We start from the raw sequence: 23,388 nt of genomic DNA, 5'->3' as shown, positions 1-23,388 counted from the left end.
CTGTGAATCTGGTCATGTCTAGTCCCAGGCCAGGAGCCCTCCAGCTCTTTGTTCAGTGACTTGTGCACATGGTAATAACAGGAGGTACAAGTGGGACATCCGGCAGCCCCCAGGCCCTATCTGATCATCCCAGTGGGGCTGTCCCAGTGCTGTATGTATGTGCTAAGGAGAATGAGCTTCAGAGGGCTGGAGGAACCACCTTTTGAACCCCTGCCTCCCTCTGGACTGCTCTGCACTCTCAGAGCTTTCTATGGAAAAAGCTCCTATAGACACTGAGTAAATGAAAACACTTTTTTTTTTTTGGCTCCAAAATGGAGGCTTCAGTTCTCTGTTGTTACTCTTTTCCTTCTGCCTTACCTCTCACCACTCACTGTAAAACACTGTGTAACCCTGCACGTGTGCTTCGGGGAGCAATCTGGCTACTGCAGGCAATTCTGAGTTTTGAATAGAAGACAGAATTGTCTGCCCTTTTATCTAAATCCCAGCTCCTCCTGTTGGTGCTAGTTATCTGTAGGCTCCCCACTCTCCCCAAATCAGGCAGTGGAATTGGTAGAGGTGCCAATTCTATAGAAAGACTGTCAGTCAGGTGCAGCTGCCCCAGGAAGGCTAGGCTTCTTGCCTCCGACCCGGCTGACATATTTCTCTGGGGAACTGGTCACACCCAGTCCTTTCTCCTTTTGCAGGCTTTGTATCCAGGAGGAGTCCCTGATGTCCTTTGGTACCTCTTTCTTCCCAACCTTGAGCCCTGAGCACACTCTCCGAAATAACCTCTTTTCTCAACAGGTCTCTGTGAGTCTGTGATTCTGAAGTGACCCCATGTCACCCTCATCTCTGAATCTCCCTTTGGCCCCAGTACACTGGGAATTAGGCCCACTGGCCGTGCCAATCAAACATGACTGCCTTGTTGATTCCTGAAACCCCTTTTCTGAGAGGCTGTGCCTCAGCCCAGGTTTTTATTCTTCTTTCATTTGGCTTCTGATAAAACTTACCCTGACCCTACACTCACCCAGCTGTAGCTCCACTTTGGGAGAGAGAATGGATTCATTTTATTTTACATTATCTTTCAAACACAGTGGCAACCTAATCTCAGAAATGTTCACATCCGTAGAACAGGGTAAATAATGCAAGAAGTGTCTCTTTTATGCCATGATGGAAAATACAGTCTTTGAAAGGGAACAACCACCCCCTTACAGGTCAGAGGTTATAAACAGAGGCTCTGAATTCATTCTGGTTCATGAATCCAACAGCAGAAATGTCCATGGGCAAGTTGCTTAACATCTCTGTGCCTTAATTTTCTTATCCCTTAAATGGGGTGGTGACAGTAACTTATTTCAAAAGAGTATTGAATGACATTAAAAAAACAATCAAGTGCTTATCACAGTGTCAGACACATAGTTAGTACTCAATAGGTATCACTATAGTTACAGGAAGCACTGAGAGCATCTCTCCTGTTATCACCTTAGGACCTTCTGCAAGCCTCAGGCAGTAGGGCTTATTTCCCCTCATCCTATTTTCACTGGACTGAGTCCCCGCTACACCTTGATGATGAGCTCATCATGGATGTATGAGTGTACCTTTGAGTTTCCTATCACTTAGCCCATACTTGGAAGATATTTCTAGACTGTCATGTCTGACTCTTTACGATCCCATAGACTGCAGCCCACAGATTCCTCTGTCCATGGGATTTCCCAGACAAGAATACTGGAGTGGGTTGCCATTTCCTTCTCCAGGGCATCTTCCCAACCCAGGGATTGAACCTGGGTCTCCTGCATTGGCAGGCAGATTCTTTACCATCTGAGCCACCAGGGAAGCCCATCACTTAGCCCATACTTGGAAGTAATTTCTAAACTGTGCTTCCCAGCCAGCTACATTTCCAGGCTTCCGTGTTGGTCACAATTGAGTAGAGTCTGACATGTTTGATAAATTTCCAGCCACCTTAGGTTTCTCATGGGTTCTATGTTTGGATCCTTCATTAAACCCAGCACTCATGGTCACTGCTGATTTCCTCCCTGGAATGACCCTAACTTATCCGTGCTCCATTTTTCTACAGCCCCATTTTTGACCTTCAGCGTTTGTTTTTACTTTCTTGGCAGGCTATTAAGTAGTACAGGAATTCAGTCCAAAGGATTTGCTATTTTTCAGGGACAGTTTGCACCCCAAAGAAAAACAAAAAGTATCTTTTTGCCTCAAGGGTTTATTTGCATTTTAAATAGAACTTGATTTTTAGAACATGTGTTTGGCTTGAGCCTATTTATCCTGTCTTTGTAAAATAACCTTGTGGTCAGGCGTGCTCAGTCCCTTCAGTCGTGTCTGACTCTTTGTGACCCCATGGACTGTAGCCTGCCAGGCTCCTCTGTCCATGGGATTCTCCAGGTGAGAATACTGGAGTGGGTTGCCATTTTCTTCTCCAGAGGATCTTCCCCACCCAGGGATCAAACCTGCGTCTTCTACATTGCAGGTGGATTCTTACTGCTGAGCCACTGGGGAAGCCCAAAATAAGCTTATCTATTGTTACTTTTTCTATGCTCCTGAAAGCAATCTAAAAAGCTGTTTGAAAGCCTGTCTGCCCTGTTAGTATATATACATTGGGAGGCTGGGGGATCTGCAGACAGTATCTGCCTAATTCAACTTGTATCCGAGGAGCTGGTACAGAGTCTGGCCCATAGGAGGCTCACAGTAAGTGTTTGTTGAATGAATGTGTGGCAATTTTAAAGACTGATTCTTCTATTAAAAAGAATCCTATACTTGAATATTATGCATTATTTAATTTTCTGGTAACCCTGTGAACTGAGGGTCAATATGAAGTTTTTTAGTTGAAGTGGTTTTCCCAAGGTCTAGGATGGCAGAGACAGTCAATGTTTCTGCCAGGGGCTTCATGTTTGTGTGATTTGTTGGATTCTAGATGCACGTTCATTGGGGAAATTATTCAGTGCAGAAGCGTTAGAAGCTATAAATATACAGACTCTGATCAAGTCCAGAGAAATTTCAAATCTAACACCAAATAAGTAAAGCCCCCACTGAAAAGCCGATAGGTCACTTAGGATAAATTTATAAGAGATGAGGAAAGATGATTAAATCAGAGCTAATAATACATTTGACATTTTTATAGAAATAGCCTGTGTACATGACAAAGGAGTTCACTGGTTTTATTAACCTCATTATTCAGTGTGTTGAGTTTACAAAAATCTGGAAAGTTGATAACAGTAATTAACTGGGGAAACAAGAGAAACTGGAGCATCTAGATGAACTGCAAGGACTTGGGCCAAGGGCTCTTAACCACCTGGCAGAGATACTTGTTAGCAGACAAAAAGAAAGGAAGGTAGAGAGGAAGGAAGGGAGGGAAGGAAGGAGGAAGGAAGAAAATGAGGCAGAATAATTTGATTTGTGGGGCTTCCCTGGTGGCTCAGACAGTAAAGAATCTGCCTGCAATACAAGAGACCCGGGTTTGACCTGTGGGTTGAGGAGATCCCCTGGAGAAGGGAATGGCAATCCAATCCAGTATTCTTGCCTGGAGAATTCCATGGAGAGAGGAGCCTGGCAGGCTACAGTACATGGGGCTGCAAAGAGCTGGACACGACTTAGTGACTAAACCACCACCACCAACTTGATTTGCTTTCAGCAAGTTTCTTTTCACCCATCTTATCTCCAACCTGCAGCCTAATGACTGGATTAGCCTTTATTACATTGAAAGAGATCCTGGACTGGCCATTTCCTTGGCCTCAGTGATCAGCCTGGTGGGCTGCAGTGTGGCTGTAGCCTCCAGCATGCCCTTGCCACTCATCTCCTGCCTCTTTCTCCCAAGGACCCCAGGCTCCCTTCATCAGAAACTCAAGCAGACCAGAGTGGTGGGGATGTGGCAGAGCACTGCCTGGGGTCTGGTTCTAAACCTTTGCATTGTGTTTGCTAAAGTGCATTCTACGGGGCACTCATCCCCAAAGATCCTCCATAGAAGAAAGACTTCAGAGGTCATATGATTGAGCCAAGAAACAGACCAGTGCACGGGATCATAAAAGATCCTCAGAGGAAATATAAAGTGAGGTTCAGAGATGGCAGAAGACACAACCTATTGGGAATCTTCAAAGAAGAAAAGACTTCAAAGAGGAGGAGAAGAGCTTTGAAAGGCGCAAAGATTTTAAATGATGGAGACGGAAGGGTGTTAAAAGCAAGAAGGCATTTGGAAGCAAGAGGCTGCACATGGCTGGCTATAGAGGTTATACATGCTGAGTTGCTTCAATCACGTCCAACTCTGCAGCCCCATGGACTGTAGCCCCCCAGGCTCCTCTCTCCATGGGATCTCCAGGCAACGATACTGGAGTGGGTTGCCATTTCCTCCTCCAGGGGATCTTCCCAACTCAGGGATTGAACCCGTGTCTCTTAATGTCTCCTGAATTGGCAGGTGGGTTCTGTACCACTAGTGCCACCTGGGAAGCTCATAGACGTCACACAGAGGATGGTAAAAGAGAATCCTGAACAGTTTAGCTGCAGCCCTAGCCCAGCAATGCTTGCATGCCACATTGAGACAGTTGGCTGAATTCCATGGACAATGGGCAACCACTGCAGATTTGTAAGTATGAGAATGATCCAATGGGAGCCTTGTTTTAGGCATGACGGGAAGCTATGAGAGCTATGACTGGGATATGGCAACAAAGGTAAAGGGGAAGCAGAGATGTCAAGTAATATTTCATCTGAGCAGAAGTCCAGGGGACTGGTAATAAGAGCCTACTTAGGGGAGGGGGAGGCAGAGGACACTGAGAACCCACTGGTGGCTCCCCAGGCCAACATTCCCCATGGTCTGTCCCCTGCCTGTTTGTCCAGTCCAATATCTCACCACACCAAGGCTGATCACAAGTTTCTTTAAACTCCTTGACATGCCATGCTATCTCTTTTCCCTCCAAACCTTTGCATGTGCTGTCTCTTTTGCCTAAAACAATGATGAAGATAAGCATGATGACAGCTGACACATGGTGCTCACTATATGCCTATCTAAGTGTTTTCTTTTCCAGAAAAAAACCCTCATTTCTTGGAATAGTGCTAACCTTCTCTCATCTCTCATTGGGAGCTGGTACCACTATGGAGTACTAAATTGAGACTGCAAGTAGGGGGTTTCCAGTCATGCTAATGTTTTTGAGGCATAGATTTACTTGTAATTGAATTTTGCTAGAAAGGTAGAAGATTGCTAGCCTGTATAATTGGGTGTATGTTTCCATGTCTGCCTATTTTTAGAAAAGTTACAACTAAACTAAAAATGACCAGGAAATGATCTCAGCATATTACAAATGTCTAAATGCAATGTTTCTATCTGCTTCATCTCCCTTTGTCTGTTATTCACAGCATATAAGTTTCTGGCACGTAGTAAGAACATAATATGTATTTGTTGAATGCCTGAAAAACCGAATGAGAGAACAAATGAATAAATGAATGAAATTCTATAGACATATGCTGTGGTCCCCAAGCCAGCTCTTTGAACCCTCAGCTCTGCTTTCCTTCCTCTCCTAGTCAAATCCACCAAGACAACAGCCACCCACTCACAGTGTGGTCTCTTTCAGGGTCACAGAGAATACAGCAGGACAAGAGTAGTGACCTCAGGACAACACAGCTGTGACTGCCTCCTGCCCACTTCTGTTTGCTGGCGCAGGAAGTAGAGACGGCTGAAAAGGTCTACAGGTCGAGCTCCGAGAGTAAGGGTATGGAAGAGAGAGAAAGAGCAGTGGTCGACATAACGTGTCACCAGTTCTTACTGATGAAGGTAATTCTAGGACTCTAATTCTCAGACATTCTAATAGAGACTTGAACTCAGCCTCTGCTGTCCTGAGTTTTGTCAACAAAGACCTGAAGGCCAGCTGTCCCCTCTATGACCCCAGAGTTTCAGATTTCAAGTTCCTTACCAGGTGATGCTGAGAGATGTGAGTTGGCAGGGCTGAAGGCACTTGGCATTGAAGACGGAGCGTGACCAGGTGGGTGAGGGGCTCAGAGACAGAACCAAGGCAAGTGGGAAACAGAAGCTCTTGACTCTTATCAACTTCCTGCAAAAACCTGCCAAATAGCAACGTGTATCCTTCCGTGAATATGAAGATGTTAACCCAGAGGGAGCCAGTTTTGCTCATATATTTTCATTTCACTTCCCCAAGTTAGAGTTATGATTACATGGAACCTGAAAAGGCAATTTCATTCCTAGTGCTAGATGAAGAGAAATATATTGCTAGACTGGAAGTAAAAGTTTAGTGGGAAAATATTAGTGAGTTCAGAAAAGTACTTCTTTATATGGGAGCAAAAGCAAGTTTTAACGTGGCTCTAATTCACTTGATCATTCCAGTAAAATAGAAAATAGCAGATTAATAAATAAATAGCCACTTTCAGAGAATACTGACTTGAACATTTTGGGGATACACCCTTCCTAACTTGTGGGTATGTTTGTGTGCGTGTGTTATATATACATACGTTATATATATACGTTATATATATACGTTATTTTGTATATGAATAGAATTTTTCATTATGAATGGAAATTAGAATTTTCATTTTGAAAATGGAATCATGTTTATATGCTATTTTGTACCCAGAGAAGATATAGACTTCATGGATCTGAAGCTTATGAAATTTAAAGCCTTCTTTAAGAAAACATAACAAAATGGTGGATATAAATATATTCACAGCACCTTGGAAGGGGCCATGCACATGAACAGTCCTGAATTCTAAGCTTCATTAGCTTTTCAGTCCCTCTTTACGGACTTCCTGAGTGGTCCAGTGGTTAGGAATCCTCCTGCCAATGCAGGAGGCACAGGTTCAATCTGTGGTCCATGACGATCCCACATACAGCCAGGGAACTAAGCTTGTAAGTTGCAGCTCCTGAGCCTATGCACCTTGGAACCTGTGCTCTACAACAAGAGAAGCTCAGGCACTGCAGCTAGAGAGTCGCGCCTGCTTGCCACAACTAGAGAAAATCCATGCCCAGTGCTGAAGACCCAGTGCAGCCCAAAGTAATAAAAACAAAATAAATAATAAATTTAAAAAATTCCTCTTCCTTCTGCCCTGATTGGTTGGTTTTGTTCCCCAATTGACAATACATGGTAAACATCCATAAACTCCTTTACTGTCTCAGGCCCACAGTGAGGCCACTGAGCACAGCTCAGTTCAGTGAGCACACACTGGACACCAAGGGTGCCTGGCATGGGAGCCACAATGAAAGGAAGTTGCGTCCTGGCCTCAGCTCTCATCCATAAAGGAATCGTGGCAATGCGGCCTCTTGGCTGAGTCTCTGAATGGCCTGTGCACAATTCAGTTACTTCCCAGGCTCCTAAGAGTTGAGTTCCTGGGAAGAGCCCCACTCACCGTGTTCTCACGTATAACCCAACCCAATCATTCATCCTGGTGATTTAGTTCAAGTCAAACTCTTATTTCAGGAAGATAAGTTCTCCTATCTGCTGTCAGTTCTGCAGTCATATTGTCTTTTTTTTCCTCTCCAGCACATGTTCTGAGAGCCTTTGTTCTCCCAATATGGTTGATGAAGCATGGTCCTGAGATCTATCAAAAATAGATGCTGTTATGTCAGTGACATAAATAATGTAGCTTCAAAACTGGGGGAAACAGATTTGAAGGCTATTAAATATAGTTCAAATGTTGTTTAAAGTTAATCACTATAGCTTCAGTTTGAATCTTTAAAGCTCCAAATTAGAAGGCAATTAATCCTTTCCTGCTGTATTTGCAATACACACCATAAGGCAAAGGGAGTGTTACCCCAGTTAAGTGCAATGGCAGAATAGAGCAGATGTCAAATGTTTTCTATTTTAATATAGTAACTATAGTGGTTTCAAAGCAAACGTTAGAATAACCCTCATTTAGGCACACGTGGACATTTATCTATGTTATTATCATGTGCTATTGATTAATCTTTTGCACTCATTTTTTTTAATGCTATAAAAGTGGGTAAATCCTTCTTAGCAATCACCCAGTGACTTATGGAGTGCTGTGGAAGAGTCACAAGTCCAAGTTTGCAGGAATCATCAGCTGACACTAGTCAAAGAAAACTGTCTCATGGGTATCTTTCAAACTGCTATGTGATGAGAACTTACTTTAAAATACCTTCAAGTAGGTAGATTTTCAATGCTCTCATTGATTAGTCAGATTTTAATGGTCAAAACATAGAAAATTATTAACCAACATTGGGGGACAATATAAAAAGTTAGTACATAAACTGAGTGGAATACTATGTGGTCATAAAAAGATGGCTCTTTATGTACTGATTTCGAAGATCTTTAAAATACATTGTAAAATGAGAAGCAAAAAAAAAAAAAAACAAAAAACCCCAAGGTGCTGAATACAACAGGTTATTATTTTGGGGGAAAAGTAACTAGATATATACATGTCTTGCTTGTGCAATGACCCTCTGTATCTGTGGGCTCCACATCTATAGATTCAACCAACATTAGATTGAAAATACTTAGAGAAAAGATATTCAGAAATTTTCAAAAGGCACTACTTGAATTTGCCATGCACAGGCAACTATTTACATAGCACTTGCATTGTATTAGGTATTATCAGCAATCTAGAGATGATTTAAAGTTTACAGGAGGATTGCATAAGTAGGTTACATGCAAATACTATGTCATTTTGTATAAGAGACTTGAGCATTCATGGATTTTGGTGTTCTTGAGGGTCCTGGAACCAATCCCCCATGGATACCGAAGGATGACTGTATTTGCAAAGAATATCTCTGGAAAGATACACAGGAGAGGAGAAAGCCCAATGGCTAAGGCACAGAGAAGTGGGAAACATTTTGCTGTATATGTATTTGAATTTTGACCCATATGACCCTATTACCTATTTGAAAGTTAACCATAAAAGTATAATTAATCATCACTTATGGAACACCTGCATTTGTTATGCTATAATTCAGATCTGGTCTCTGGGCTTCAAAGTCAGATGATTTCCCATATTTTCTGTGCCTTCACTTGGAAAAACAGACCATAGGGCAGGGTTCCATCTTGCTTTCTCCTTACAAATATGATCTATGAGAGAATTCTGTCTGATAGCAAAATTAGCAGAAAGAAAAATTAGGGCACATAGTATATTGATCCTTGAAAAGAGGACCTTTGCTTTTTGAATCATTCATTCAGTTGTCCCTGGAGAGGGGAGGAAGGTGACTGCAGGCTTCTCAGGCAGCAACTATAAGGTGCCAGCAAGTGAAGTCCGGCCAGAGCCCAGATCACCCTTTTGAACTGCTGTCATGACTGGCAGCACCTCACTGTCCCAGGGATGGCAGGGGGAAGAGCAGTTGCTCTGTGACTTCCTCCAACAAGGGCTGAGGGGTTAACGGGGCCTGAACCTGTGAGTGTGGCTGGTCAACCCTTCCAGGCAGAAATCTTTGTCCTCTGGAGGAGACAGGCCAGGAGGACACACAATTACAGCAGCTCACATAGACGTGATGCTGAGCAGAATAGTTTCAAAACATAAATCTCTACAATGCAGATGCAAACCACACACTCTTTTTTAAAAAAATTTGAGATTTTTGATATTGAAAAGTCCTACCCCAAAAAATCAAAATAGGACTGCAACCATCTGTCTAAGTTAAGAAAAGGATCTCCTTGAGAATAAATCAAAGAGCTTTATTATTATTCATATTTGGTTTAGTGGGAGTGGTGGTGACATTTTGTTCTCATGATATCTTATTTACCTAAAATAAAGAGCAAAAGATGGCAGTGTCAATGGAAAATAAAAGACATTTTAGTTCATCAATAACTGGATAGTAATAAAAATAGGCACTTAGAAGCCACGGCTAAAACGTGCTCTCAAAGTTCTATGCTTGTGGGAGGAAATGGATTCTCTGGATGGTATCTGAAAACTCCTCGGAGGTGGTTGTTCTTTAAAGAGGCCCCCTAAGATCTCAGCCTCTTCTTAATATTCCTTTCTTTCAATGCATCTCAGCCTTGCTCAGGAACTCAAATATGAAGCCATTGTCAGCCATAAACCAAAAAGTCCTGCTCCCTCTTCCCAGCATCAGCTGCTGACTAAGAAGACATCTGACCCCCAGATGTTGACAACAATCCAGAAACTGAAGTTCATGGCAATTAATTGTCTGTCATTTCTTTCAATAAAAGTGTAAGCGCCAGCTTTAGAAACTTGAAGTTGAGAGGGTTGAAGAGCAAGGCAAGGGCCTTGGGGAAGAAAAAGAATGTGCAAGGAGAAAAAGAAAGAAAAGCTCCAATATTCTGCTTCACGTGAGCACCAAACCTCCATTTGTATCCCAGCCACTTCTTGAGCAAATTATCTAATCGTTACACCTCAGACTGCTCCCTTGTAAAAGTAAGATAAAACTAATTCATGTCACAGGGCAGTTGTGAGAATGAGATGATCAAGGCCCATAAAACCCATGGACACTGCATGGCCCGGAGGAAATGCTCATAAGTTGGGAGCCATTATTAGCATGGGGAGGTTGGGGAAGAAGCAAAGTGTCTGGTAGCCTTGTCTTGGAGCGGCTCAATTCTATGGGGACAGGATCACATTCTGTTTCCCAAGTGCAGGTCTGGCAACCAAATGGAAAAATCAGCAAGAGAATGTGTCTTCAACTTCCCTGGTGGTCCAGTGGTTAAGAATCCACTGTCCAAGGCAGGGGACGTGGGTTTGATCACTGGTCGGAGAACTAAGATCCCGCATGCTGCAGGGCAGCTAAGCCTGCACGCTGCAACTAGAGAGTCTACGCACCACAATGAAAGATCCTGCATGCTGCAACTAAGACCCAACATCCCGTCCCACCCGTTCTCTGGAAGACTGCCCCCACATGCAGGCCATAACTCCTGTGTGAGCCCCTGTCACCCCCACCTAATAAACATCTTCCTTGTTTATCTGCAGCTCCTTCCCATGCTGTCATCCAGGTTATTCCAGACTTGATTTGTGTCCAACACGACGATAATCGACACAGTTATCACACCATAAAACCCCAGGTCACATGGAGGTGAAGATGGGCTAAAGAATCTATTACGCTCAATGAAAATAATCTGAATAAATCATCCTGATTTTAGAAAACGGTTATAGGAAAACACATAAACACAGGCAACAAACTCACCCTTCCGTGTGATTGGATGACTGGCTTCCCTCCCTTGAGGCACAGTGGCCTCCCCTTGACTGAAGCAGGGGTCTTCCTTTGTTGCCTTCCACAACAACAGTGGAGAGAGCTGTTTCTGAAAAATATTTAGGGACCCATAATGAGAACATAGATGGACTGCAGTTAAATAACTTCTTAAAGGGAGGAGATTGCTGCTGTCAGTTTCCTAGGCTACAAGTGTCTTCCCCTGAGAAAAGTGAAGATGGAACGTGATACTGCAGCAGAGGATGGGTTTCCTGCCCTCATCTTTGTGCACAGAGACACTGGACCAGGAAGGAGAAGAATCTGCCTGGACTTTGTAAAGGTCCTTAAGACAACTTGGGAGTGGTTTTAAGTTCAGCAGCAAATCCACAACTACTTTGTGTTTTGAGCACTCCATCTCTCTTGGACCTGATGTGGGTGATGTCCCGCAAAACAGAGCAGGACATGGAAACAGAGAGTGGGGTAAATATTACAGGGATCTGGGTTGCCTGGACCATAAAGACAGCTCTTCAGCTCCAACAGGGTTAACTTGTTTTGTGAGTTCCTTAGACCATCTGAATTACTTCAGACAGTTCAGACAAGTCAGAGTCATCCTGGTGGAGGTATTTCTTTACCTTCCTGTTGCCTAGAACTGGTCCACCTGTTCCAGGATTCCTTCCAACCTCAATCGCTTTCACAAGATTGAGCCTGAGGATCTCCTATATGTCACCTAAATAGCAGCAGTATAGAGAATAATATCCCTATTATATGTTTTATCTTGTTACATACCTCATATATTTATTTATTATATCTTTAGTATATTTTATATTAGTATATATTTACATTCTATCTTATATCTTATTATGAGTCTTTCATTGTGTACCAAGCATTTTCACATATAGTTAGAAGCATATTATTGCATTGTTTGTATTGCTATTGCCCCTAAATACTTATACACATGGCCAGTTTAAAGGGTCCTATCGTTTATTTTACAAGCTGTTCTAAATTAATGCAGCAGAAGGCCAATATAACGAGATAAACAGATCCTCATCCACCTCTGGCCAGCCATGCTCCAGGAAAACAACAGTTGCACAAATAAATACTTCACGCTAGCATTCTACCACTTGTTCCAGCCTTGCACAGGGCTGCTTCAGCACTTTGACTTCATACAGCAATTTTTGTTGAATTTCTCAGCAAGGGGTTCAGATTTGTGGGCTTCTTTTAAGGGCCAGTATCAGTATAATCCCTCCTGACTACAGTCTTCCAGCTAATGGAGGACATTGGATAAAGGGTTTCCAGTCCTGAGGGAGCCAAGTACTACCATATTTTCAAATGGTTGGGGATCCATCATCACTTACTGGCTTGAAGGGATTCTCTTTTTTTTTGTTTCTTTTTTTTTCCCCTGACATTGTGTTTCAGTGCCCAGTGATGTGTTTGGTTATAGGAACTTAAGATTCCTTTTTCCCTGTTAGGAATGTAGGTGAGAAAAATGACAGGTGTGGCAGTTGTATCTGTGTGGCTGGACATCTGACAAAATGTCTCTCTGTGCATTTGCATTTGTGCAGGAATTTTCTTGAAAATGCAATATCCTTTAGGAGAGACAGAATCCATGACCTCTTATATAGCTATTATTTTTATATGAAGGGCCTCAGTTAGCTAAATTCAGTGAGACATCTCTAATTTTGAGGAGGATCATTTCTGGAAATATTCTTGCAGGAAAAAAAAAAAGTAGTCAGTCATTTCTGCCTCCATTTCCTGAGCTTTTCGCCTCGTTGTCTTCATGGCTCTTAAAGGGCTACAGAACATTTGAAGCTTGAGCAGAGAACCATGCCTCCCAACACAATTTAGAGAAGGAAGGAACTGTTAGGAGAGAAGCTGGCATTTGTGGCACAGATGGCCACCTCTGCTCGCCACCAGGACTGGCCCTCCTCCATAGGAAGGTGGCAGCCACATCAGGGAAGCAGTTCATGGCAATGGTGTTGTGCCTTCATTTAAGAAAAAAAATGGCCAAAAAAATAAAAACACAAAAATATGTCTTGCAAAACACATTAAGCAAGTAATACATTTTGAATATAATAGTACACATTAATAGTATTTTAAAAAATAATTTTATTTACTTATTTTTGGCTGCGCTGGCCTTCTTTGCTGCAAGGGCTTTTCTCTCGTTGCAGCAAGTGGGCTTCTCCTTAAAGTGGCTTCTTTTGTTGTGGAGCACGGGTGCTACGGCCCATGGCGTCAGCAGTTGCGGTTGCCGGGCTCCAGAGCACAGGCTCAGTAGCTGCGGCACATGGGCTTAGTTGCTCCACAGCATATGGGATCTTCCTGGATCAGGAATTGAACTCATGTCTCCTGCATTGGCAGGTGGATTCCTAACCACTGAGCCACCAGGGAAGTCCCTAGTAGTTTTCATTTTGCAAAAAAACAAAAACAAATTGGCATCTGAGAACCTTACAACACAGTGAAAACTTCATTCAAATTTTAAGAGTGTGTGTGTCATACATATATGTTTCATGTATATATTGACAGATGGGATTTTTATTATTTATGCAAACACTGCACACAAAGCATTATTACAAGTATTTAAACGGCACATAGTTTACCTTCTTTAAAGCTATGGGTGAGCAAAGCAGAAGAACATTCCACGTTCCAGTAGGATGGACCTCCTGACATTAGGCAAAGTCTACTTCACCTCTACAGCATGGCTGACATCCCGGACGTATCCACGATGAGCATTAGAACTCGTCTAACAGTGTCCTCAAGCGCAGGTAGTGTTGATCTGCTTGGGTTCCAGCTCACTAACCCCAGCTGTTCCCAGCGTCAGGGGAGAAGATGCTGAATAACCAAAGGAAAGAGGCGACAGGCAGAGGGAACCAATCCTTTCCTGCTCACTTGGAATGGCTTATGTGACCCTCAACTACAACAACAACAAAAATCACAATGCAACCTGCCTGCAGTATTGATCGTGCCTTGGAAGTAACATTAGGGCCCCACAGCGTCTGTACATGACCCAGACCCTGCATTTATCTCTGGCCCCTCCTCTTACCCTGGGATTCCAGAGAAAGTTATCTTGCCTTTGTTCTCTCGAAGCCAGGAACTGATGGAAGGCACACATTCTGGAGACCTCTACACCAGACTTCCCTACTGGTGTCTCAGTTTCCTCATCTGTAAAGTGGACAGGGTCCAACTCACCAAGTGTGGTGATGATTTAGTGAGACAATGCCTACATAGCATGTAGTGTACTGCCCAGCGCAGGGTTACCATTCATACTGGGAGAAGTATCAATAACCTCAGATATGTAGATGACATCACCCAAATGGCAGAAAGCAAAAAGAAGCTAAAGAGCCTCTTGATGAAGTTGAAAGAGGAGAGTGAAAAAGCTGGCTTAAAACTCAACATTCAAAAAAACTAAGATCATGGCATCCAGTCCCATCACTTCATGGCAAATAGGTGGGGAAAAAATGGAAACAGTGACAGACTTTATTTTCTTGCGCTCCAAAATCACTGCAGACAGTGACTGCAGCCATAAAATTAAAAGACTTTTGCTCCTTGGAAGAAAAGCTATGACCAACCTAGATAGCATATTAAAAAACAGAGACATCACTTTTTTGACAAAGGTTTATATAGTCAAGGCTATGGTTTTTCCAGTAGTCATGTACAGATATAGGAGTTGGACCATAAAGAAGGCTGAGTGCTGAAGAATTGATGATTTTGAACTGTGGTGCTGGAGACGACTCTTGAGAGCCCCTTGGACTGCAAGGAGATCCAACTAGTCAATCCTAAGGGAAATCAACCCTAAATATTCATTGAAAGGACTGATCCTGAAGCTGAAGCTCCAATATTTTGGCCACTGAATGCAAAGTCCCTGATGCTGAGAAAGATTGAGGTCAGGAGGAGAAGGGGACGACAGAGGGTGAGAAGGTTGGATGGCATCATCGACTCAATGGACGTGAGTCTGAGCAAATCTCTGGAAGATGGTGATGGACAGGGAAGCCTGGTGTGCTGCAGTCCATGGGGTCGCAAAGAGTCAGACAGGACCAAGTGACTGAACAACAATAACAACTAGTGTTGGCTGCTGCTGCTGCTCTTACCTTTAGTCTCTGAGCTGATGATGTAGGGTGACATCCAGAGCTGATGGGGATTCCAAGGATGGAGAAAATATGAGCTCCTCAGATGGTCTTACTGATTTGCTTCCATTTCCATTTCTCTGCACAGAAGTGAAAGAATGTCAGGGCTCCCTTCCAATTAGACTAGAAGCTTCCAAGGAAGGGCTGGAGTATCCATTGGTTAGTTTTCAAGGCCCTATTGGTTTTTTCAGTCTGCCATGTTAAGCTTTATTATTTTACGTCTCACAAATTTTTTAAAGAATATTTTTAACTGAGGAATTGTTCTTCAAGCAGTTTTGTGTAGGACAGCGTTAAGGGGGAAAAATACATGCATATGTATTCCCAAGCAATTAATTTGTGAAAATGGATATGAGCAAACCCAGAAAAACAGTGCATTTTCCACTTAAAATGAGAAATTGATTTCTTGATTTAACATTGCCAACACTGCTTTGTGGCCCAGTATCCAGAAGCCTAGAGACAAGCATCTAAAAATAGAACCGAGGTTTATTGGATGATTACTATCTGTATCCCATGTAAACATGAAAGTTTCTTTCCCTCCAAGTGGTTAAATATGGAGAGATGCTGAGATAGAGGAGTTTCATGTCTTATTGATGTGACAGGCTCTATCTCGAGAGGTACTTAAAGCTGTGGGAGATTAAGAGCACATTTCTTTAAATGTTCTTAGCAGATCCAACAACTGGCTGTCTTCATCTTCCTTAAAAAATGCGTGAAATCCAAAGCTAATGTCCTGAAGGCCAAAGGACCCACGTGGATGTCTTGTTTCATAACTGGTGGCACGAAGCGCGGTCTTCCCTGTGGCTCCCGCCTCTGCTCAGGGTAGGAGGCGTTTAGCGCTCTGGGAGAATGGAGAGGGTAGTTTCTCCTCGACCAATCGTGCCTCTTGGTTTCATGCCTTTCTCCTATTTCTCTTGCTACTTTCAACCCCTTCAGGAACTTCCCTGATGGCCCAGCAGTTAGGACCTCATGCTTCTAATGCAAGGGGCATGGGTTCCATCCCTGGTTGGGGAAATACAATCCCACATGCCGCACGGTGTGACCGAAAAGTGAAAAGAAAGAATCCCTCCAGTCTACCCCATCCTCTGTAGCCCAGACACACTTATATGGAAGTCACAGTTTTCCTTTCAGCAAGAGAATTGGGGCGTTAAAACCTTCTGCTGCTCCTTTAGTCAGGCACTGGATCTGGTGCTTTCCAACCAAGGGCATATAGTGAGGTCACAGAGTCATCTGGATGTGCTGTGGTGCTTTCCATCATCTCCTGATCACGGCACCTTTAGCGAAAGAAGGCCAGCGGTGCCCCAACCGTTACAGGGGGTTGGGGCACCAACAGTCCATACAGTGAAGTGGTGCTCCAATGCCCATAGAATCCTCATTGCTTCTAGACTCTTCTAGACCCTAAGGGATTTTGTGCTGACTATAGGGCTCTCTTCCCTTATCTGTGATGGATCTGAAGGTCACTGACCCCTCTTTGAAGGCCCTCTGGCCCTAGAAACTACCTGCTTACCCCGTACCTACCAGAGATATAGGGTGAGCTACCACGTGGTAGTATGAACTCTGTGTGTAATGCTAACTTTCAGTTTGGGCAAGAGCCAACTATAACACCTGACCTCTTGCTGATGACATTATCATTTAGGGGCACAGAATGAAAACAGGGCTGAGGTTGATCATCTATAGTAGCCAAGCTTTGAATTCCCTCTGCCTGGAGCAGTCCCCTCTTAATTCTTGATCTGTGACCTTCTTCCTGACTTGGCCAATGGCTTTGTCTGCGCAGTGCTTAGCTTGATTCTGACCACTTGTCTCCAGTTCATTGGTGTGGCACTCTTTTTTCTACTAGTGGAGACTTTCTGCCTGGATTCCAAATGTACCATTCTGGTCTTGGGCAAGAAATGCTCCCCTAGTGAAGTTACCTCTGAGTGGAAGCATTCAGTTCATTTCAGTTCAGTTCTGTTGCTAAGTCGTTTCCAACTCTTTGTGACCCCATGGACTGTAGCACGCCAGGCTTGCCCGTTCTTCACCAACTCTGAGTTTGATCGAATTCATGTCCATTGAGTCAGTGATGCCATCCAACCATCTCATCCTCTGTTGCCCCTTCTCTTCCTGCCTTCAATCTTTCCCAGCATCAGGATCTTTTCCAATGAGTCAGCTCTTCTCATCAGGTGGCCAAAGTATTGGAGCTGCAGCTTCAGCATTGGAAGCATTATAAATGGTTTTTATTTTCTCTTAATAAAAACCATTTTATTTTATTTTTTTAACAATTTATATAGTCTTATACTCTCTCCTCATTGTCTTTTATTTTTGCCTTTAGCTACAGAAGGAATATATAAATACAGTTTTGTTACTAAAAAGAAATCTAACGACTTAGAAGTATTTAAAGTGGAAGGCAATCATTCCACTTCTCTCAACCCCCATTTAATTTTTTCCTCTCCAGAAGTTGTTATCAGTTTGGTGTGTATTATTCCAGAACTTATCTATGCTTTTACCTAAAAATATTCACATACCTTAGTAATAAACTCAGAAAAAAAAAGAGTGTTAACAAATGGTCACTTCTTGGCAGCCATGTGGTCCGCCATCTTGGTTAGTCTCCATTATGATCTGTTTATCCTGAGATTCCTTCTCTCTTGGTTCAGGTTCCTCCTCTGCTCTCTCAGGATCTGATTGCTCTTCTCTGGATTCGTTCTCCTGGCCACCCTCACGTCCTTCAGGGCCACTGCTTCTCTCATCCTCACCCCTCTGCCATATTAGCATGTTTGATGAATCTTTCCCTGTTCACGTGGCTACCAGGTTCCTTTCTAAGGAGCAGGCCGGGGGTCAGGTATTAGACAATAATAGGCAGGGAGGTGGCCACCATCCTTCTCTGGGAATTTTACCTTATAACATACTTTGCATTTCATCACATACTCCCTATAGGGTGATAGCTCAATCATAACAAATTTTAGGGGAGGTGAAAAACATTTTTACCACAACCTTCCACAGTTTACAAATAATAAGACGTTATGGTCAGTTTTTCAGCCCCAAGGGAGATCCTGTCCCCTTGGGCACATAGCTGAACATCTGATTTGTGGAAAAATCCAACTGAGAAGCAACAGCTAAAAATAGAATTTAGAGAAGCAATGAGTCATGGCCTAAATGAACAAATATATTAAACGATATATTAAATAGAACAAACTTGCCGAAGGAGCACTGAGGCTGCTTAAGCTAATCTTCCCTATCTCAGAATTGTAGATGTTAGAGGGGTTCAGGAATATTGAGAATCAACAACAGTTTTGGGGTAACTTTATTATTTGCATCTTTTTTCCTTCTTAAAGATGTAATCTGTACTCCCCTCTCCTTAACCCCAACATATTATTATTTTAGTCTTAAAGATTGGTTCAGACTGATTTTTTTCCTCCCTTAAATGACCATAAACCTCTCTTAGAAATAGATAAACAAACTAGCTCTGTGGGCTTAGCAGGACAGTAACATGTATGCTAATCCCTGATCAGCCAGGTGCTTGCCCCCTGGGTGACCTTGAAGTAAAACCAGCTTCCCTACTCTTCCTGTTCTCCAGTTACTTCCCCAGACAGTAACACTAGCCTGCACTTCTGCCCTCCCTGGCTGCTGGGTAGGCTGACAAATGCAGAAAGGAAGCCCTTAGTGACAAGGGCATGATTGGAAGAGACAGGTCATTTCAGACAGGAAGCTCTAAATCCTGAGTCTGGCTCCATCCTCATCTCAGAACCCAATCACTCCAAGTTGGGTTTGAGGCTCTGTGCTTGCAGTTGGGAGAGAAACAAAGATAAAACCAATTGGTCTGGCTGGGCAGACCAGACTAAACCATGTGAAACATCAGACAATGGTACTAGAAAATAAATAATGCCATCACCAAGTGTCACAGAATGTGATTTCTGTACTTGGTGTTTAAAATATCTCCTCTGCAAGATTTCCCACCTCCCCAGGCTGTGTGCCTTTACAGGATGGCATTTCTTATGTCTCAAAGCAACCTCTGATTCTGGCCCACTGGTATTGCTTATTATTTCATATATGCTTGTCTTCCCTATTGATCTGATAACTCCCTGTGGGAGAGAGCCACATTTGGATTGTTTTCACTTTGGGGCTATTATGGAGAATGCTGCTATGAACATTTGCATGCAAGTCTTTACGTGGACACATATTTGTATTTCTCTTGGGTACATAGTCAGGAGTAGAATTGCTGGTCATATAGTAACTCTATGTTCAACATTTTGAGGAACTGTTAGACAATTTTTCAAAGCGGCTGCTCCATTTTACACTCCCACTATCTGAGTATAAGAGTCTGATTTCTCCATATCCTTGTGAACAATTATTATTATCTGACTCTTTGATTCTACCATCCTAGTGGGTGCAAAGAAATATCTCACTCTGGTTTTGATTTACATTTTTCTGGCGGCTGATGATGTTGAGTATCCTTTCATTATGGCTATATGCATATTTTCTTTGGAGAAACGTCTGTTCAAATCCTTTGCCCATTTTTAATTGGCTTGTATATCTTTTTAGTGTTGAGTTGTAAGTGTTCTTCATACATTCTATATACAAGTCCCCTGTCAGATATATGATTTGCAAGTATTTTCCCCACTCTGTGAGTTGTCTTTTCACTTTCTTGATCACGCCCTTTGAAATACAAACATTTTTAATTTTGATGACACCCAATTAATCTATGTTTTCTTTCATCATGTATACTTTTGATGTCAGATTGTACTACTCCATTGCCAAATTTAAGGTCATGAAGATTTACACTTACATTTTCTCCTGAGAGGTTCATACTTTTAACTCTTATGTTTAGATCTTTGATCCATTTTGAGTTAATTTTTGTATATAGTTATAATGCTCTCTAACATGGCTGTTAACTATTTATTACATAATTGAAAGAAAGCTCAAACTGGGTTTTATCATTGATTAATCATTCCACAAGTATTTGTTGAGGGCCTACTATGTGCCAGGTACCTGTGATACAAGAGTGGGCAAAACAACTGAACCTGGCTCATACCCAGTTCTAAATGTAATGGGAGAGACAGATGGTAGCATTTCCCGCAAACAGCAGTAAGGGCTCTGAAAGGAAAGGACAAGGTAGTTTAAAAGAGTTCAGCCTAGGGACCTGATCTGACCTGGAAGGCCAGGGGAGGCAGTGATCTCAGTGGGGAGGAAAAGGTAGATGAGCAAGTGTAAAGTAAAGCCTGGAAAGAATGTTCCTATCAGGAAAAACAGCACTGGAAGTGGGGGGCGGGGGGATGGGAGGAGTCAAGATTAGAGAGACAGGCAGGGGACAGAGCAGGCAAGACCCTTGGGTAAACACTTCCTAGAGTAATATGCCCTTTCATATGCTACATTCTTTCAAAGAGTGTTCATTCCAACCCTGGGAGACAGGGTCATTATGCATTTCTTAAATGATGGAACCATAGCTCAGAGAGGTTAGGTGCAATGGCACCCCACTCCAGTACTCTTGCCTGGAAAATCCCACAGACGGAGGAGCCTGGTAGGCTGCAGTCCATGGGGTCCCTAAGAGTCGGACACGACTGAGCGACTTAACTTTCACTTTTCACTTTCATGCATTGGAGAAGGAAATGGCAACCCACTCCAGTATTCTTGCCTGGAGAATCCCAGGGACGGTGGAGCCTGGTGGGCTGCCGTCTGTGGGGTCGCACAGAGTCGGACACGACTGACGCGACTTAGCAGCAGCAGCAGCAAGTCAACCCAGCTAGCAAGTGGAAGAGCCAGGACATGAACCCAGCACAAGTCTGCACCCTGTTCTTATTGCCTCTGCTCAGGACCGGAGACATCCTAATTCATCCCAATTCATCCCTAATTCAGGCAACCTCCGAAGTTTGGTTTTAGGTAAGTGCAGCCTTCACTGAGATGTCTTAGCAAAGAGACTTGAAAGAATTAGTCTGGGAGGAAGAGACTAGAGCACATGTGTATAGGGCCAGAGTCTCCTGGCCAGTGAAAATGGTAAAATACCCACTGCTCTACAGGTCCTTAGGGAAAAGCCTAGTCATCCTTAGGGTCAGTCGCCCAAGCTTGAATGTCACTCACAGAGAAGACATGTTCCAAGACCCCTCTTAGAATCCCTCTGGAGATTCATGGCCCCAGCTTGGAGATCACAGAGCTTCTCTAGAGGAATTAGATCTGACTTCCTTCTCTGCTCACTCCAAGGACTTTACAAACTGGCCACAACACTGAACCACCCTATGATGGCTCTTGCCTTGGCCAGGGTGGCTGATTCTCCTGGTTAAAGAGAACCAATAAATTGTTTATACTCTCTTCTCACCTCCATCTCTAAAAGGGCAGGACTGCTGGTGTGGCTACATGAGCCTGAACTCTGCAGGAGTCTGGGGAAGACTGATACAGCAGGAAACTCTAGACTCAGATGAAATTTCCCACCTGACCACCCAGAAGCAGGCAGGCTGGTGTGGCCATATAGCCATAGTGGCAGCCAAATGCCCTCCTTCTCTGCAAGTTGCAGGCTTTTAGCTTTCGGATTCTGTCCAGCTGGAAGCTCAGGCAGGAATGATAAAGCAGAGCTACATCAAAGCTTTATGAAAAGCAATCAGTTAAAAGCAGACAAGGAAAGTTGCTTGTCTCAGAATACAGAGCTTCCTGAGATTTCTGTGCATCTGTCCCCCTCCCTGAACCAGCTTTTCTCTGCTTATCTGTGAAAATTAGACGAGGGACCAACTGGCCTCAGTGATGAGCTTTTGCTCTTTGAGCGTGTGGCTGAGCCCAACCATGCTTGCTCATGTAACTGAGCCTCACCACCTCCTTCCTCTATTCGAGTTCTTCTTCTCATTTGATGTTTTTATTCTAGCCTGCATTCTGGGAGCCAATGTCACAATCTCAAAATGCTAACAAGGATCAGGCAAGTTCCACAAATGAATGAAATGAGCTAGCAGATAGGCAAGAGGGAGCAGTGTAAAAAAAAAGTCTCAAGGGAAATTGAAGAATTCCCTTTCTAGAAGGGGCAGCATTCACTCAATTTTATTGCCATGCAAAAAATCGGGCCATTGTTGGCAGATACCTTTTTTTTTTTCAGGAAAATTGAAATTCCTGAATTTTATGGGACATGTACATTTTGTAATGTGGGGACCAGACACATAGAAGAGCAGATCCAGGTTCAAAAGCCACCAGCTTGCCACCTCTGCAAAACAGCATGGGCCTTGAAGGCACAAACTCAGGATCCAATGAAGTAAATTTGCATTCTGTGCTAACTGTACACCTGGAGTGAGTTACTTAATCTTTTATCATCATCATCAATTTAAAATTCCCTCATTGAGATGTTTTGAAAATTAAATATGCTGAGCATAATATCTGGGTTTCCCTGGTAGCTCAGCTGGTAAAAAATCCCCCTGCAATGCAGGAGACCTGGGTTCAGTCCCTGGGTTGGGAAGATCCCCTGGAGGAGGGCATGGCAACCCACTGCAGTATTCTTTTCTGGAGAATCCCCATGGACAGAAGAGCCTGACAGTCTACAGTCCATGGGGTTGCAAAGAGTTGGACATGACTGAGTGACTAAGAACAGCACAATACAGCATAATATCTAATCTATAGTAAGCTCTCAATAAAGACTGTTTATATTCTGCCTTGATTTCCTTTGCAAAGACAATCCTCCATCCATGAAGAGCAGCTTTGCAAAGACTCCTAGTGCTGAAAACTGCCCAGCAACAGGCCCTGCTGGGAGTGGCAGAGCGAGCAGCAAGCTCAGTGGAGCAGACACTCGCTTTCCTGCAGCTCATCCAAGGCCAGACATCCAGCCCCTCCCCCACCAGGCATGCCCAGAAACTCTATAGATTCTGCCTTAATTATCAGCAATTAAGCCCGCTTCAACCTGCAATGCAGGATCAGGCCCAGGACCTCTGCCTCCTGAGGCTCTTATAGGAATATGGCTCAGCCCTTCCGGAGCCACCTCCTTCCACAACCATTTATTAAGTCCCTGGGCCCCTCCCCCAATCCCATGCAAACCTCCCTGCTGTCAGAAACATCCTGAGCCACAGAAATCTGAAGACCTGGACAGGGGTCCACCGTTAGCTGCATTCTACATTGCCACATCCAGACAGTTCTCAAGCGCAAACCACAGCTCACAAGGTCCTTTTCGGATTGCATGATGAAAGATGGCTGGAGAAGGGAATGGCTACCCACTCCAATATTCTTGCCTGAAGAATTCTATGGACAGAGGAACCTGCTGGGCTACAGTCCATGGGG

General features: G+C 43.5%; 1 long non-coding RNA gene across 1 annotated transcript in view; it reads right to left on the bottom strand.

The window, feature by feature from the left end:
• LOC145516823 (uncharacterized) overlaps positions 1-23,388 on the bottom strand; it is a 98,896-nt gene that overhangs the window by 15,367 nt on the left and 60,141 nt on the right. The window contains exons 3-7 of the long non-coding RNA XR_014061790.1: positions 15,148-15,263; positions 13,660-14,221; positions 13,177-13,455; positions 11,695-11,789; positions 11,060-11,174 (exon numbers count right to left, since the gene is read on the bottom strand). This is a non-coding gene — a long non-coding RNA (uncharacterized LOC145516823). The remainder of the gene's footprint in view (positions 1-11,059; positions 11,175-11,694; positions 11,790-13,176; positions 13,456-13,659; positions 14,222-15,147; positions 15,264-23,388) is intronic.

The sequence above is a fragment of the Giraffa tippelskirchi genome, chromosome 8, assembly GCF_054371585.1.
Source record: "Giraffa tippelskirchi isolate mGirTip1 chromosome 8, T2T-mGirTip1v1.2.pri, whole genome shotgun sequence".
NCBI lineage: Eukaryota > Metazoa > Chordata > Mammalia > Artiodactyla > Giraffidae > Giraffa > Giraffa tippelskirchi.
The sequence above is the reverse complement of the archived record's forward strand: the minus strand, read 5'-3'. Positions and strand labels throughout refer to the sequence as shown.